The 19164-nt window shown below is 32.9% G+C and overlaps 1 long non-coding RNA gene across 2 annotated transcripts in view; it reads right to left on the bottom strand.

The window, feature by feature from the left end:
- The window catches only part of LOC123615022 (uncharacterized), a 67044-nt gene that overhangs the window by 30049 nt on the left and 17831 nt on the right, over window positions 1-19164 (bottom strand). For both annotated transcript variants that reach the window (XR_006722562.2, XR_012507174.1), the window contains one exon: window positions 6319-6411. This is a non-coding gene — a long non-coding RNA (uncharacterized LOC123615022). The remainder of the gene's footprint in view (window positions 1-6318; window positions 6412-19164) is intronic.

Here is a 19164-nt window from a genome sequence, read left to right as displayed (position 1 = left end):
TACACTCTAGCAAGAAGCCAGATGAAACCAGGAGGGAGAAATAAGACATGCAAGGTAAGCGTGAAGTGGAGTGATGATTGTTAGATGAGCAGTCACTAATAATTCAGAATTAAAACCCAAAATAAATCGACACAAAGGTCTATTAGAAAAGGGATGACCAGAAGGATGTAAGAGTGCAATTAGCTTTTCAAATATTTATAAGCTTTAGATATTCTTAAGGCAAAATAAGCTCTGAGTAGTCAATAATAAATTAAGGATAAGTATGAACTTTAATGTATATTAAAATCAAAAGAGGTAAAATTATCCAAAAGAAAGTTTCAGAGAAGGAAACAAAACAAAAAGAAATAAAATGATAGAAATAAACCTTAATTTAACAGTTTATACTGTAAATATAATGGGTTAAGCTCACTCAGCAAAAATACAGAACAAAATGCTACATAATGATATATTTAATAGATATATTCAAAACAGAAAACAACTGAAAGATAGACAACAAATGGATGTTTAACACATAAATATGAACCAAGAGAAAGCTTGGATAGCTCTTTCAAAGAATTTAAAGTAAAGAATATAATGAGACAAAGGGTCATTAAATATTGGTTAATAAATAAGAGATTTAAAATACAAAACACTGTTAACACATACTTCTCAGCACTGTCTTATAAAGCTGCAATTCTCAAAACTATGGGGAAACTGGATTTTTAAATTTTAATATATACTACTGATAAAATGGTCAAAAATAGAGGTCTCTATAGAAGTTCTGAATTACATAAATAGTACATTTAAATAGCTATATATAGAATTTTACATTTAATAACATTTTTTGTATTATCAAAAATCAACCATATACTAGTCTTAAAATGAAGCTTCTATCAATTCTGAAGCAAAAAAAAATTATAAAGAGTATTTTTGACCACAAAACAATGAGATTAGAAATCAACAACAAAATGAAAGCTGAAAATGTCCTGCGTGTCTAGATGTTGGACCAAATGATGATTTCAGGAGACTTCTGCCTCCAAGTCAGATGGAGTAATTTGGAACAGTCTGGCTTCCAAATGAAAATAACTAGGAAAAACCTAAATAAAATAAAAAGAATAAAATACAAAGAATAATTTTAAGCATCAAAGAAATGCTGCAGCAACCAGGGCTAAGGGGTGGAAGTGTAAGAGAGAAAGGAAACACCAAATGAGAGCAACTCCATGAGCCATTTTCCCTTCAAGTCATTGGCAAACTCGCAAAAGGCTCTGAAGCTAAAGAAGATAAACAGAAAGAAAACTATGTGTTGATATGTTATAAAAGTAATGAAAAAAGAAAAATCTTAAAACCATATGAACAAAAAGACTGCAAAATATGAAATCAATACTGGATACTATTACTGTTATTATATATATCATAAACAGTTACAAAATATAATAAAAGATTAGACTTGGATGGGTGGGTATAGTTTGGTGGTAGAGCACATGCTTAGCATGCACAAGGTCCTGGGTTAAATCCCCAGGATAGATAGATAGATAGATAGATAGATAGATAGATAAATGATAAGCCGTCATTAAAGTAACAGTAAAAAAGAAAAAATGTCTGAATATAAACTTAGCAAGAAATTAGCAAGACTGTAAGAGTAAAACTTTTAAAAACCATAGAAAAACACAAAATTGCAAAATGAAAAGAGCTGTTAGTGGCTTGGAACACCGATTGTAAAGATATCTATCTGTTCTTTCTAAGTTATTATACCAATTAAAGAAATCCAGAAGTTAAGTTTGATTTAAAATCCATGTGAAAAAATAAACAGGAGTAGCCAAGAAACCCCTGAAAAATACACAAATAATGCAGGATTTGTACTACCAGTTATTAAAAATTATCATAAAGTCTCTATATGGGGTGTTTTGGCACATAATGAACAGAAGGCCAATGGAACAAAATAGAAAATCCACAAATCAACCCCAAGTGAATATAACAGTTCTATTGTTTTTCTGTTTTCTCTATCATTGGCTCCTGCACTATTTATACATTTCTTTCTTCTCCTTATTTTATTTGATCTTCTATTTTTTGTTTCTCAAGGTGGAAGCTGAAATCACTGATTGGATACATGTCTTCTTTTCCACTACAGGCATTTGATGGCATAAATTCCCCTCTACATACTGCTTTATCGGTACCCTCCAATTCTGATATGGTTTGTTATTTTCATTCAGTTCAAAATAATTTCTAATTTCCATTCTGATTTCTTCTTTGACTCATGGGTGATTTAGAACTACATTTGTTTTCAGATTATTTGGGGATTTTCCAAATTTTTTTTCTATTATTAAATTTAAATTTAATTTGGGGTCAGAGAACATACTTTGTATAACTTGAATAACTTGAATCCTTTTTAAATTATCAAGATTTATTTTAGGCCCTGAATATGGTTTGTCTGCATGAGTGATCCCTGTACAGTTTGAAAATAGTGTATATTCTGTTTAGTGGAGTATTCCTACAACTGTCAGTTAATAGGTTGATAGTATGAGTATCAGTTTTCTAGAGCTGCCATAAGAAAGTAGCACAGATAGGGGCTTAAACAACTAAAAATTTGTTTTCTTACTATTCCGGACAAGATGTCAGCAGGGTTGGCTTCTTCTGGCTTATAAATGGTTGTCTCCTTCCTGTTGCTTCACATGATCATCTGTGCATGTCTGTGTCCTAGTCTCTTCTTACAAAAGCATCAGTCATATTAGATTAGGACCCACTCTAATTCCTCATTTTAATTGAATAACCTCCTTAATGACCCTATCTCCAAATACAATCACATTCTGAGGATCGGGCGGGGGAGAGTTCAAACTTTAACATGTGAATTTGGGGGGGATACAATGCAGTCTATAACAATATGGTACAAGTATTCTATATTTTTTCTTATTTTTGCCTACCTATTCAGCTAATCACTGCAGGAGGGGTGTTGAAGTCACCCGCTATAATTATGGTTTTGTCCATTTCTTACTAAAGTTCTTTTAGTTTTTGCTTCATATATTTTGAGTCTTTGTTATGAAGTATATAGTTATAATTTTTGTCTTCTTGATGAATCTACCCCTTTATCATTATGAAATGACCCTTTTCATTATTGATAAAATTTTTTGCGTAAAAATTTTGTGCTTGATTTGAATATAGCTACTTCAGATTTTGGGTTTTTTTTTTTTTCAATCAGTATGGATTTCTTATAGGAAGCATAACAATTTCCCATACTTTTTGTAGATAATGTATTATCTTTAAGAATCTTTTAAATTCTAACACTTTATCAGAATTTCTTTGAAACATATAATTTATTTTGCATTTCAAATCTTATACACATACACATATGTATATAGATACGTATACATTTAAAATAAACATTATATAGTCAAATATTAAATCTGTATTATATACAAAATCAGCTCACTAGCATTTTCTCTGACACTTTTAAGCCAGCTGTGAACCACCCAAGTTCCAATTATGACACTTTTAAGAAACAGTGAATTTTGCCAGGGTTACAATGGACATTTTGGCTGTGACATTTTCAATTTCAGCCTTTAGTTAAGAAAGTCCTCCTAATGATACTTTCAGAGTTCAAATGAAGAATTATCCTGGTAATACACTACAATACCTTAGAGCTAACACATTGTTGCTGAATATGAGCAATCATTAGGAAATTTTTCAGAATATGGAATTTGATTCTTCTATACTCATTCAAATCAGATTTGTAAGCAGTAAGGTTTGAAATTTTTAACAATATCAATAATTACTTTAAGATATGTATTTTAATGAATATTAACAATTATTTGGTTATAACTCTACTTATCTAATTTAATTATTCATCACTCTTATTAAAAACTAGTATTTTCTAGAGTCTCTTTTCAAGTAATCTTTTATATTAAAGTATACTAAAGATACAGAAAATTGCACCCATTGATTGTGTGAATGGTAATTAATTTTCCAAAGTGAACATACATGTGTAATCACCAAGGAGGGAGCATTACCAGCACCCAGAATCTTCTTATAACTCATCTCAACCACTACATTCTTCTGAATTACTTCTCTATGTATTAGTCATGTTAGTTTTATTCTTCTGCAGAAATGCACACAAGTGAGGTCAAATAGTATGTTTATTTAGTATCTGGTTTCCTTTGCTCAAAATTTTGGTCTGAGATTCACCCATATTGTTAAATATAGTTGTAGTTTATTAATTTTCATTGCTGCATAGCATTTTCATGAATATATAATAATTCATTTATTCATAATACTATTGGTGGGCATTTAATTCCAGATTTTGGGTATTACGTACTATGCAGCTATTAACATCCTTGTACCTATTTTCTTGGAGCACATACGTATGTATTTCTAGAGGTAGAATTACTGGATCACAGAGAATGTGTACGTTTAATTAGTAGATAATGTTTCTGTGAAATTATACCCTATGAGTAGTATATGAGAGATGCAGTTGCTGCAAATATTGACCAAAACCATATTTTTATTCCTTTTCATTTAAATCATTTTGGTTACTACGCATTGATATCTCTCTTTTTTTTTTTTATTTTTTAAATTTCTGTGATGATTCAATGAGCTGGAACACTTTTAAAAACATTTCTTGATCATTTGGAAACCCTTTTTTTTTTTTTTGAGGTACTTACTTAAATCTCTTTTAGTTTAGTTTAAACTTCTTTATTTTTCCATTATGCTGTTTATCTGTTTCTAACTGATTTCTGTCTTTATATACTCCTTTTCATTTTTATGTATTATAAATATCTTCCTCCTCACTGTAGCCTGGCATTTCTCTTAACTATTACAGAAAATTCTTAATATTAATATTATTTAATTTATCAGTCTTTTCCTTTGTGGCTTGTGATATCTGTGCTCTGTTTAAGAGTTTTTTCTCTAAAACAAAAGTCATGATTTTCTTCTGTTATCTTTTATTAGATATCATAGACTTTACTAGTCTGTTTTATATTTAGATTTTATGTTAATTAAATCACTTAAACACAGAAATTTATTTTCTCAGTGTTCTGGGGGCTAGAAGTTTGAGCTCAAGAGGTGGACAGGGTTGGTTCCTTTTGAGGACAGTGAGGAGGAATCTGTTCAATGCCTTGCTAGAGCTTCTGGTGGTTTTCTGGCAATTTTTGGCATTCCTGGGCATGTAGAACCATGTCTCTGATCTCTGCCTTCATCTTCACATGGTGTTTCCTCTGTGTGCAGGTCAGCATCTAAACTTCTTTTCAAAATGACCTCCATCATATTAGATTAGGGCCTACCCTACTCCCCCATGACCTCCTCTTAACTAATTACATCTGCAATGACTCTATGTCCAAATAAGGTCAAAATGTGAGGTATTGCAAGTTAGACTTCAGCACATTAAGTTTGAGGGGATATAGTTCAACCTACTGATTTAAGGTCATCTGTAATTGCTTTTGGTGAATGGTGTAAGGTATCACTTTTCTTCCCGATGGATAAACCAACACCATTTATTGATAAGCATTTTTTAAACCACTTTGCTGTCAGTGCTGGCTTATTCATAAATTAAGTCTATATATGCCTGGGTTTGTTCCTGGAGACATGTTCAAGGATCACTGGAGGACTCAGTATTTTTAAGATAACCTCCAAATTGATCAATCACAATAAAAAATTCAATAGCTGTTATTTTTTTTTTTTTTGGTGGAAATTGATGAGCTGAATCTAAAATACATCCACACACACATCCACAGGGATACAGATATCTAGGAGAATCCTGAAAAGGAAAAAAGTGGGAGGATTTACCAAGGTAGAAGTTTAAACTAACTGTATTAAGATGGGCTAAGATTAGCACGATGATAGACAAAGGGACTCTTGCACCCCTTCCTAGGTGGCTTGTTTTTTTATGCTCTGAGAAAGAATTTTATGTTAAAATTTTTATTTGCTAATTTGTTGCTTTTATATGGAGTTGCAGGTGTTGACCTGGCATACAGCTGCTATTCAAATTCACTTATGAACCCTAGTAATTTTTCTGTAAGTTATTTTAGATATTCTACAAGCACTATTATGTCATCTGCAAAAATGACAGTTTAATTCCTTCTTTCCATGCCTTGTACATCTCAATTGCTTTTCTTGCCTATTACCCTGGACAGGACTCCAGGGCAATGTTGAAGAGCAGCGGCAACATCATCCTTGTCTCATTTCTAATTTCAGGGCAAACACTTGATTAATCATCATTAAGGATGATGTTGGCAGTGGATTTGTTATAGATACCATTTACCTATTTCTGGATATTTGTGTTAGTTTCCTCTTGATACATAACAAATTTGCAGAAACGTAATAGCTTAAAATAACACCTATTTATTAACTCACAGTTCTGTAGGTCAGGAGTTATTGGGTTTTCTGCTCAGGTTATCACAAGGTTGAAATCAAGGTGTCAGCCAAGCGAACTTTCATCTGGAGGCTCTAGAAGGAAAAAAAAAATCTGCTCTGAAACTTATTCTTGTGTTGTCAGAATCTAGTCCTTCCTGGCTGTTAGCTGGGGGCAGCTCTCAGCTCCTGGAGGCCACCTGCATTCCTTGCCATATTGTCCCCTCCATCTTTCAGCCAGCATCCGGATAGCATGCCAAATCTTTGTACTTTGAATTTCTACCTTTCCTAGTTGCTGACCTCTCAATCCAGATTTAAGGGTTCATGTGATTTGGTAAGGCTAACACAGATAACTTCCGCATTTTAGGCTCAACTGATTTGTGGCATTGATTGCATCTGCAAAATCCCTTTTCCCACCTAAAGTTCCAAAATCATGGGAGTGACTTATATTCACAGGTTCAGTTCACATTCTGGAGGAAGAGATTATAGAAGAGTGAGAATCATTTTAGCATTCTGCTTCAATATCCTCAAGTGCGTAATATTTCCCTAATGACATAATCATACTACATTTCCTCTTTTTTTTTAAACATTGTGTGGTGAATTATATAGACTTTTTTTTTACTAGTAAGCCAAATTGACATTCCTAGAATAGACACACCTCATTTGAGATTTATTATTCTCTTTGTATCCTGATGGATTTAATTTGATAAGATACTTGGAATTTTTTTCATCTTCAAAACATAGTAATAATCTTTCCTGAGTATAATTTGTTAAGTTTGGGTATTAATGTGTGCTGGCTTCATAGAATGTGTTGGGAAGCTGTTTCTTCCTTTTCTATTCCTAGAATATTTTGTACAGATTAGTGATATTCTTTTATGATTTTTAAAAGACTAACCAATAAGTTCTTTTTAATAAGTATAATTTGTTTAATAGGTATATAATTGTTCAGATTTTCTACTTTTTCTTGTGCTTTTTCAAAAAAATTCATTTTATCTAATTTTTGAAATTTATTATCAAGTTTTTTATAATATCCTTATGTTATCTATGCAATGCTCATACAATCTATAGAAATGTCCATTTTTCACTCTTGATCTTAGAATCTTGTTCCTTTTTATCTTGATCAGATAAAAAATAAATTTGTTTTTTATATTCTCTATTATATTTGTTTTACATTTTATGAATTTCTCCTTTTGTTTTTTTTTTTTGTTCTACTTTCATTTTAATTTTCTGTTCTTTAACTTACTGATTTGTATGCTAAGATGATCATTTTTAGGCACAAACAAAATGTTTTAAAATGAGAATCACAATCATAATCAAGTTTTAGAAGAATGACATAAATCTAAAGCCTGAATTCCTTTTGACAGATGCTTCAGTTTTACTGTGTATCCCACTCTGTGCTCTGGCCTTGCACTTGTGGACTGCTCTCCTAGGTCCAGACCCACAGGCTTCCTTGAGAAAAAGTTTAACAGGATCTCTGATTCATATGTATTCTTGATACTTCTCATCAAGTTTATTTTCATATTCTATAGATTTGTTTCCTTCAAATTAAATTTCATTCCCATTACCATAACTCCAACTTTGAATTTTTCATTCTACACAAATTCCTTCTGATTCAGCAAATTTTATTCCTTCTCTTGATCATATAATTAACTAATCTTCCTCAAACACCACTTTTATGTTACATATTTGACTAAAACAATAAAATTAATCTATGCTTATTCTTGTTTCAATTAGTTTTTGCTTTTTTTCATTCCTAATATAAATTTTCCTTATTAAGCTACTGATGTCTATTTCTTTAGTAGGATCATTTCTAACTACTCCATCCCTGTGCTCCATCTTACTTGCTTTTCTTTGTGAACAGAGAGTGTTTATTTTAGTTTCCTTTTAGAGTCAAGTAAAAACTAAACACATAATTTGTTTGACAACAAAATATATTTATTGATTACATTTTAAAAATCACTGCATTCGTTAGTTAAGCTGTCATGAGAACAATCGGGATAATATAATTTCTAATTTAAAAGTCAAAACTTGCAGATATGGTTTGGCTTTGGAAGAAAACCTTAGAGAAACTGCAAACTTTTTAGGACTTCAGAAAGTTCTGGAGCTTCACTATAAGCAAATCATTTTAGGTTTAGAGTCATCTTATGGTGATGGAGTGGAAAAATATGTATAAAAAGTTAGGTTTTCATGCCTTCTCCATTTTACCTTCTTATAGAATCAGACACTCCAAGGAAGGAGCAATTAGTTATCACAAAAATTCAAACTGACAATTGACTACACTCTTTCCAGAGACAAGATTAAAAGGCATCGAGAGAGTCTCTCCCTTATTTTAGATGAAAAGGAAAATATGACTTTGGTCCTTATTCAGAATTATACCACTTTCTATAAGAACAGTATGAATACCCTGCGCTATGGGCTTTCTTTCTTCTCTTTTGAAGCCAAAAGAAGAAAATAAATGTCTTCCCATTTAGGAATAATCTAAATATGGAAGACTCAAATATTACCTTGATTTAAGTATCTGTGTTATATTTACTGACAACTGGATTGTTAATTTAATTTTTAAAAGATTAAAAAAAAATAGATGAAAAAAATCTAAAGTTGTTTAGTGGTATTATGTTTGGACTGTTTGGTAATCTTAATATTAATTTTAAAAGGTGTCTTTTTTTCCATGAGAAAAAAGAGTGGCTGTTTTTAACACTAGCAAATATTCACATATTTTTATTGGCAGATAGTTGAATGTTTTCCCACTTCAATATGCCTAATGAATGCATTGTATATAAAATAGATTTTGAAGTGAAGTGTGAGGAATAATTGATTATTAAATGCCTAAGGATGAAGAGGCAAAAAACGGTATATTCCTAAAACGTGAGGGAAGCTTGCATATGAAATGTGAAAAACTGGGGGCTGTGAGTTAGGATATCTGGATTAAAGAGGCAATGTAACATTATACAATGAGCAATGATTTTGAAAGCACACACACCATATACAGGCTAATTGAGGTTAGGAAAGTCAATTAAAAACCGGATCTCAGTTTTTTCATCTGGAAAATGGTGATACTATTATTCAACCCATAGTGTAGATGTTATTTTAATAATCAGGGTTTATTTTATTTTTTTCCTCAGTTCCACAGCTTGATCAATAGATTATAGAGGTTTCAGTGTATAGACATACTAAATGGAACCATAGAAAGTTAAGGAAGTCCTTTGGCTTGAAAATGACCAAAAGTAAATAAAGTAGTCAGGGAGTAAATACCAAGCAGAGACTGAGGCAGACTGGACAAAGAAAGTTTAAGTGAGGCAACTGCGCTAAGAGAAATAATAGAGCAGGAGTCCGAATAGACCGGAATGCAGGGGAAATAGATGTTAGGCAAAATTTTTACCAAGGAAGAGAATAAACGATTAAATGAATGCGTGAATGATGGAAAGCAGACGGCACCCAAGGAAACAAGGTAATAGTTAGTGAAAAATAATTCTATTAATTCCTACTACTATTTGAATTTGATGAGGCAAATTAGGATTTTCATGGGCCACTCCCATTAGAATTACTCTCTGTCTCCTTCTCAAGTCAATGTTGTTATATCGGGTATTTGATTAGTCCATCTGCATACTCTTCACTTATTTTATGTGTTCATTTACTCTGTAAATATTTTAAATATCTATTTTATGTTGTGTATTGTAGCCTTAAAAGAGATAATAATCTTGACCTCATTAAGGGGTGTCAGTCAATAAACATAATCAATATATGAAGCTTTTATGCATGTTGGAAAGTGATTTGATTTGGTCTTTGGAGAAGAATAAACCAAGGATGTATCAAAGGAGCTTAAGCTATAAATAGTTTAGTCAAGGACCACCTCACTAAGGGGGTAAACAATTATTTAAGTACTTGTAGGAGTTAGTCATGCAGATATATAGAAAAGGATTCCAGAAAGAGAGATTAAGAAAATAGGTAGAGGACCCCAGGACTGGGCTCTAAAATCAAAAACCATAAAAACTACTAGAAGAAAACACAGACAGTACACTTTTTAACATTGGTCTTAGCAACATTTTTGGGGGTATGGCTCTTTAAACAAAGGAAACAGAAGCAAAAATAAAATAAATGAACTACATTGAACTAAAAATCTTTTTCACAGCAAAAGAAACCATCAACAAAACAAAAACCAGTCTACTGAGTGGGAGAAAATATTTGCAAATGATATATCCAATAAAGGGTTTATATTCAAAATACACACAAAGCTCATAGAATTAACATTAAAAAAAGAAACCTATTAAAAAATGAGCAGAGGCTGTGCATACACATTTTCCAAAGAAGACATACGGATGACCAACAGGCCCATGAAAAGATGCTCAGCATTACTAATCATCAAGGAAATGGAAATCAAAACCACAATGAGATACCACCTCACATCTATCAGAATGGCTATCATCAAAAGACAACAAGTAACAGTGTTGTCTAGAATGTGGAGAATAGGAAACACTTGTGCACTGCTGGTGAGATTATAAATTGATGCAGCTACTATGGAAAACAGTATGGAGTTTTTTCAAAAAATTAAAAGTAGGACTGCCATATGATCCTGGAATTTTACTTCTGGTTTTTACCTGAAGAGAACAAAAACACTTATTTGAAAAAATACATGTGCTTTAATGTTCGTTGTAATATTATTTACAATAGCAAAGTTATGGAAGCAATGTAAGTGTCCATTGACAGACAAACAGCTAATAAAGATATGGTATACATATTCAATGGACTATTACTCAGCCATAAAAAATCTTGCCATTTTTGACAACATGGATGGATCTAGAGGGTATTATGTTAAGTGAAATAAATCAGACAGAGAAGACAAATACAGCATGACTTCTCTTATGTCTGGAATCTAAAAAACAAAACAACATATACAACAAAACAAAAACAAACTCATAGATACAGGGAACAAATGGGTGGTTGCCAGAAGGAGGACAGCATCAGAGTGGGCAAAATAAATGTAGAGCATTAAAAGGTACAAACCTGTAGTTATAAAATAAATAAACTATGAGGATGTAATATACAGCATAAGGAATATGGTCAATAATCTTGTAATGACTTTGTATGAGAACAGATGGTTGCTAGACTTATTGAGGTGATCATTTCATAATGTATGCAAATGTCAAATCATTATGTAGTACACCTGAAACTAACATAATGTTATATGTCAACTATATTTCAATTTAAAAAAAGAAATTAGGTAGAATGAGATAAGGTCAGAAAAATACTAAGAGAGTAAATAGTGTAGAATCTTATAGGCCATTGTAAGGACTTTGCCATTTATTTTCAGTGAGATAAAACATTGTAGGATTATGAGCAGAGGAGAGCATGATATAATAAATGTTTTAAAAAGATTAGTTTCATTGCTGGGTTAAAAATAGATTCCAGATGGAGGAAAGGACAGAAACAGAGAAACAATTTAAAAGACTATTGCAATAATCCAGGGAAGAGATAATGTGGTTTGGTCCAAAGTTACAGCAGTGAAGTACTGACAAGGGATCAGAATATATTCTGAATATGAAACCCACAAGATTTCTTGACAGATTTGATGTCATATGTGAGAATAAGTTGAATCAGTGATGACTCTTAGGTGTTTTTTGTTTTGTTTTGTTTTGTTTTGCCTAAGGAGCAGGAAGACTAGAGTTGATAAGGGTTTAGTTTTGGAGATACTAAATCTGAGATTCAATTTGAGATGTAAATTAAATACCCAATGATGATATTGAGTTAGCAGTGGAATAAACAAGCCTGGGGTTTTGGGTAGTGATCTGGGATACAGATATGAATTAGGGCATTATAAGTTTTAAATAATATCATCAAAGGAGTGAGTATAAATAGAGAAGAGATCTGAGGACTGAGCCATGGGGCATGTTAGTGTTAAGAGGTTGAAAGGAAAGTAAAAACCAGCAAACGAGACAGGAAGGCTTATCAGTGAGGTTAACGTAAGAGGGAAACCAAGCAGTTGTGGTTTCCTGGAATTCAAATGAAAAATGAGTTTCCAGGAGTAGAAAGTGATCAATTCTGCCACTGCAGTTGGGGTATGTAACATGAGAACTGAGAATTGACCAGTAGATTTAGAAAACTGGAGTCATAAGTGATCTCAACAAAGCAGCTTCAATGGAGTTTTGTAGGCAAGAGTCTGATTGCAGTAGGGTTGCACTTTTAAAAGTTTGGCCTGCCTTCCTATCTTTAGAGTTTTAGATAAATTTTAAGTAAGGTAAGGGAGAGGCTACAGTGAGAAATATTTGTTTATTTCCTTTCAAAGCTATTATGATAAAGGGATGATATCTTGCTGTCATTTCGTGTCCCCGAATGCAGTTTTCAAATAGTTATCTATTACTACCGCAGGTTTTTGAGGGAAATATGTAAATGTGATACTTTAGGAAAAATAAAATCTGTTTATTATGATAAGAATGCTACTTCATTTCTGTTTATTTGTTTGTTTGTTTTTTGACTCCATCTTCAATAGAATCTCTTGATGATCTAGGGAGGAAGCTTGGAGGTATAAGCAAAATACTTGCCTTGTGCTAAGTAAACTATTTTTCAAATGTAAGGAAAGCAGCCTCTTTGACATTCTGTAATTGGTTTAATGTAAATGGTGACAGTAGGTAATACTAGGAAAAGCATACAAAGGAAAAACTGATGCAAATTGAGTTTCTTCCTAAGGCAATAGAAGTCCATGTAAATGTATTTATCCTGTTGCCCACCCAGATTCTTATCAAGTTATGTTAGGGTTTCATGGGAAGTGGGACGGAGGAAGATTTTTTTGTTGAAATGATAAAGATCCAAGACCCCATCTGATTGCATCAAACCACTAAGGAGCTAGAACTTCTAGAATATTGACCCTAAAGTCCAAAATTTCAAAAGACTGGATCCCATGAAAAAATGTCAGAGCACATCTCTGTGGAAGCATGAGGTTTTAACTGACACTTAAGCTTCAGTTTAATTCAGTAAATGTCCTTGATGATGATTCTCCATATCAGTCTCACTAACTCTCGGGGCCTGAAACGGGGATTCAGGATGATGGCTAGTCTAGAGGTGACTAACTTCTCCAGTGTCCAACAAATGTGTATGAATCAAGGAAAACTTATTAATACTGTTTACCTATAGTTCAGGGTTAGCCCTGTTCCCTTCTTTCACTTTCTATCATTTGAAGTCCCTCCACACCCCTTCCCTGGTCCAGATCTGGTGTTCTCTCAGGGTTCACTCAGCCTCAGATTGCTTCATTTCTCAGTACTTTTCTCCGTCCTGAAGGCCCAACAGACTCACAGCCACCCCCCTCTGTTCCCCCACTTCCCCAAATGCTAACCTCATATAGCTTCTTTATAATTCTCTAATAGGTACAAATACACTTAGAATTCTGGTTCCTCTTCTTAAAGGACCAATTAGGGAGTAGATGTCCTTAGTTTTTGTTTGCGGATTTTCTAACTTGTACTAAGAGGTTGACAGACTAAGTTAGCCATAAGAATAACCACAGACGTAGTCAGCTTTATGCTACAGTCGTTACTAAAAACCGGGCACAGGCAATCTTCTGATAAATTGAAAAACATTTTCTATGAATACATATTGTCAAGTTTTGATCTGATTAGAATGACTGTGCTATTTTGGCAAAATTTGCCAGTAAAATATTAACAGAGGCATTCAATTCACTGAATTACAGAACCTTAGTGATGTAAGGTTCTTTATGTGTCATCACCGTTGAGGAAAAATACGGGTCAGAGATGTAAATGACTTGAGGAAGTTTCCTTAACCAGTTCTGACATCTTTCAATAGTTGGTTCAGTATTCTTTCGCGTGGCTCAGGTATGCAGGCTCTTGCCCAGGCTTATAGAAATAGAAGTACTTTACCTCACTGGAGGAATGCTTAACATTTTAAAACATTTAATTCATTTCATTAGAATCAGTTTTAATCATTTTTCTTCCAGGTCAAATACCTTTCCTGGGCATCTTTTTATGTATTGTCAGTATAAGTGATGACCTTACTGTAGAAACGTAGTGCCAGGCAGTTGCAAGAACTTAAGGATGTGCTATTTCTTTCATACTGTAAGACGGAAGCTAAGTTGACCTAGCAAAACTTCTCTAGTTTTAGCAAATAAGAGCTTTCATTTTCTCCTCTGTGCCTGCTTGAATTACAAATGGTTCCTTGAAGCATCTGTTTTCACTAAATTTGACAGCCAGGAAGGAAGGTTCACAATTTCAGCAGCTGTTATTTGTTTTCTTCCTTTACTGAGATGAGCAGCAAGACCACAGTGTCTAGAGATTTGTTTGATTACTCAGCAGGACAGTAGAAGCTAAAGCAGAAAGATGATAGAAAGTATGAGAAGGGAGGGGGAGGCACAACATGAGCGAACATCAGAAAAGGATGGTTTGATAAGCAGGATCCCAAAATAAAGTTTACTGTAATGACATGGTGACCAGAGAGATTACTGATGCACAGAGCTAAAATCAAGGACTGATTCAAGCATGTATATTACCGTATATAGTATACAAACTGAGTTCTAGAAACCATTCTTTCCAAAGCAGATTTTTACCTTATTGGACCTGAGGTTGACAAACATTCTGAACTTGTTGTACCTTTTTTTTTTAAACAACTATTAATAAATTCCAAGCAGGACAGTGTTTTTTTTTTTTTTTCCAAATGGCTTCAAAACAGCATATTTACTTGGCTTAACAAGTGATTGAGAGACAAGTTTGGAATCCAGGATGTGAAGAACCAGTCCAGAGGCAGAGAAAAGCGTATGGAGCTGAGTTGAGCAGAAGACTTAGAAAAGATGCAGAGAAAAGCAGGGTACCAAAGTCAGCATCAAGAAAATGAAAGCAGGTAAGTCTGCTAGAAAAAATAGAAACCCAAACTGCTCAGCGTTCTCAGAGGAAAACACATGGATAACATTCAGTAAAGTGTGAGGGACTAATGGCCTTCTCCTCAGGAGCAGAGCGCCTGAGCATGGAATCACAGAATTTGTTTCTAGGCAGCAACCCAACTCGTGAGACAGGGATAAGCAGTCTATCTCTGTGCGGATTAGAAGAGAAATTTAAAGAGTGCAAGACAGGGAAAGAAGGTCCAATAATCCAAATGGAAAAATTGTGAGAAAGACAGTCTCTCCTGAAGATGTAACAGAGAATGTTGAGACATTTTCATAAGCAACAACATTATTAAAATTATAGTTAATATAAAGAACCCTATTTTCAAACAACTATAAAAAAAACAACTGATGATTGTCTGCCAATTGCAGAAGTAGAAAATGTTGAACCAGAGTTTAAAGGAAATGGAAAGGTAACTTTTTCTCATCAACTAACATTGTGAAGATGCTAAAACAAAGCATATTCTGCGTGATCCTTTTAAGTGGAAATTTAATTTTAGCTAAGTGGATTTTTTTCAACTATCTTTTTATTCAACCTTTAAAACAAAGTATTTTCTTTTAAAAAAAGAAATCTCTATTTTATCTTCAGTGCGGGTCACAGTGACCTTAAATGATTTATTCTTTGGAGAACAAAAGAGTGCTTAATGCCATGTATGGATATTTGTAGAAGTTTGCTAATGTTTTATAGGAGGCTTGATAACAGAATTCTTAAGATTGGAAGCAGTTTTAAAATTGAGTTTTTGCTAATGAGAACAGTGCTGTGCACATTTTGATGGGCAGAGAAACATGGCCTGAGCTTTATCAGACTTTTCAATGTTTGCTTGACATAATTCAATTTATTGGTAAATTAGATTGATAAGCTTAGAGAAACACTTTCCTTTCCCCTTTAAATTTTGATTATTTTGATTAAATATATTGTTCAAAGACCATCCTGATTTTATAGGAGTACAAATAAAATAGAGGTGATGTTTTTAATTAGTGAAAAAGTAAGAGAAGTGTAATGCTGACAAAATAAATAGGTGAACAGAAATTCTAATAGAGTTTATGTTGTGGGGACAGTTATGTTTCAATTCAGAGAGATTTGTTTCAAGACAGAACGATGGATGTTGGTTTACTAATATAACACGTCAAAATCTATGTAGGGTTACTTGGTACCTAGGAAATACTTGACGTCAAGTTTTGGGAAAGGTATGTCCTACCCAGTGGCAGATATAAATTTTTTTTTTAATAAATTTTGTAAAATTTCAGCTGATGGAGCAACTTCCAGGAAAGAGAAATTCAATGAGTTTATGGTCATTTCAAAATAAATTTTCAGATATACTTGTATTTGAAGGATATACAAGAACAACTTGAGTGGTTATTTCTGATAATAAGATTATAGGTGATTCTTTTCTTTGTGTTACTCTTTATTTCTATTTTTTCTATACTGTTCTTGCATTGTTTTTGTATTAAAAGTGTAACATTACATTTTTTCCTAAACTGATCACCTATTTGGTCCATCTAAACCTGAAAAACTAGAGTCGCTATTGAATCACAGTAACTCAAAATTCACTGGTTAAACTTTCAGTATGGTGTTAGTTATATTAGTTTAGTTTACACTAAGATAACAAATAATCTTAAAATTTCAGTGGCTTAAAACAGGAAATGTTTATTTCCCAAGGATAAGGCCTTATTCACTATTGTACCTAAAATGATGGCACACAGTAGCATCTCAATAAACTTGTGTTGAATAAATAAAACACATACATGTGTTCCTCCATTCCCTGTCCCACCCCCAGATTGCCCTCCTCCAGTTGATTGGCTCAGGCTTCCAGGATGCTTAGATATTACTCCACATAAACACACCACTCTGTTCCCTGTGACCTGGGAGAACCATGGAGAATTGTGTACTGGTTCTGTAACTTTTCCTCCTAGAAGTAGCACATATGACCTCTGCTTACATATCATTGCTCAAAATTAGTGGCAGGATATAACTCAAAGAGCAAGTGCCTGGAAGGAGACGAGAACAAGAATTCCTGTGGGGACATTAGTCATTTTCACCACAATTAACCTTTGTAAATTAAAAAAAAAATATGATCAAAGGAGCATCAGTGCTAAAGTTTAGTGGCTCAATGAGAAATTAAAAATTAATGTAACTTGGCCACTTGTAGCAATAGGGCATATATAACCAGCCAATAATTGTATAAATAACAAAGGTGATTCATTCATCAAGAAAGTTCAATGTTATATTGAAGAATTATAAATAAAAACCAATTAGTTAGGAATTCCTGTGTAAATAAGAGGAATGGTTGCTTCAGAACTTTCTAAGATTAACTCAAGTTCATTTATAATGTGGACAATGGCAATTCTATTTTACCTCTGAATTTACAGAAAAGTGCTCCTTTAAAAGGTATCAGTTGTCCTGGGCCTGACGAAGTCATGCCTCCAGGTGAGGAAAAAACTGCAGGATGCTACGCTGACTGTTCCTTCAGTCTGTAATAGTAGGTCCCTGCAGTGGAAGTGACAGAAGATTGGAGTAAACAGGTGTACATCAAGTATCCTGACAGACCTCACCAAGCCTTTGCCTGTCGGGGAAGATCTGCTAAATTTATATGTCTTAGTTTGCCAGTGAATATATGACTAGATATTTTTCTGAAACCACAGTGGAAGTCTGAGATTTGTGGAATATTGGAGAATATTCTAAACTTGAAGAAGAGATAAATTTCCCCTACATTTCAACTTGTTTTCAATGTGATCCTGCTGTGATTTCCACTTTACTACCATATTGTTAGATATTTACTAACATGCCTATATATAATATATTCTGCAATCACATAATCATTATGTCTTATACAAATGGAAATGGAAAATAAAGCAGCAGGATACCTTAATATAGGAGCAAGAATTAGTGTTTGTAAAGAACAGTAGAGAGTTCTAGAAACTCTCTCCAGCTGAAACTGCTTAAAATCACTTAGAAACATGCACATACCCCCACACCACCACCACTTCTATATGCGTCACAAAATTCTATAAGTCTTCATCAAGAAAAGAAATCTAGGTATCCTATATGGAATATAATTAATCAATACTAAAAACATTTTTATTTTTTGTGTTATAATAGTTCAGAGAATTTGTATTATATGTGTGCCTCTCCTATGAATTTAAATTGTAAGAAAATTTGTTACTTGTTTTATATTTCATTTTTGGGTGGCCACTGTATTTGTCATAAATCTTAAGGCCGTAGAATATTGGTGCTAGAAAAATCCACTGTCTACATGTTGAAAAACAGAAGATTAATATCAAGAGAATTGAATGGATCCCTTTAAAAGAAAGACAAGTAATTCTACATATAAAATAGATAAACAACAAGTTTCTTATGTATAGCACAGGGAACTATATTCAATATCTTATAGTAACCTATAATAAAAAAGAATATGAAAAAGAATATATGTATGTATACGTATGACTGGAACATTATGCTGTACACCAGAAACTGACACAACATTGTAAACTGACTATATTCTATTAAAAAAGTATTCTATCTGAATAGTGTAATGACCTATACAATATATTCTTAATTTTGATTGATTATTAACTGGTGACTTATGGCTTGTAATATGTAAAGATATAAGTCATTTACTTAAAGTTTGGGATTTTAAAATACCCAACTGGGAGTAAGGAAGTTTTATATATTTATTTTTTTAAGAAAATTTAAAGTTGGTAACTAAGCACTTAGAAGATGAGTAATGTGGGGCTGAGAACATATAAACCAATGTGCTTCTTTTTCTTTATCTCTAAGTCTATTTTGTTGTATATTAAAATATCCACACACAATAAATAAATAAATAAATAAATAAATAAATAAATAAATAAGCCACACAAGCATATTCAAGTTTGGTGTTTTTATAATATTTGCATTGCCTTTTACTATTTACCTGTCTTATGTTTAAAGACATATAGTTATTATGCTCTTAGAAACACCATATAGTTATATT

This window comes from Camelus bactrianus, chromosome 1 (genome assembly GCF_048773025.1).
Source record: "Camelus bactrianus isolate YW-2024 breed Bactrian camel chromosome 1, ASM4877302v1, whole genome shotgun sequence".
Taxonomy (NCBI): Eukaryota; Metazoa; Chordata; class Mammalia; order Artiodactyla; family Camelidae; genus Camelus; species Camelus bactrianus.
This window is presented reverse-complemented; position numbering and strand designations above follow the sequence as displayed.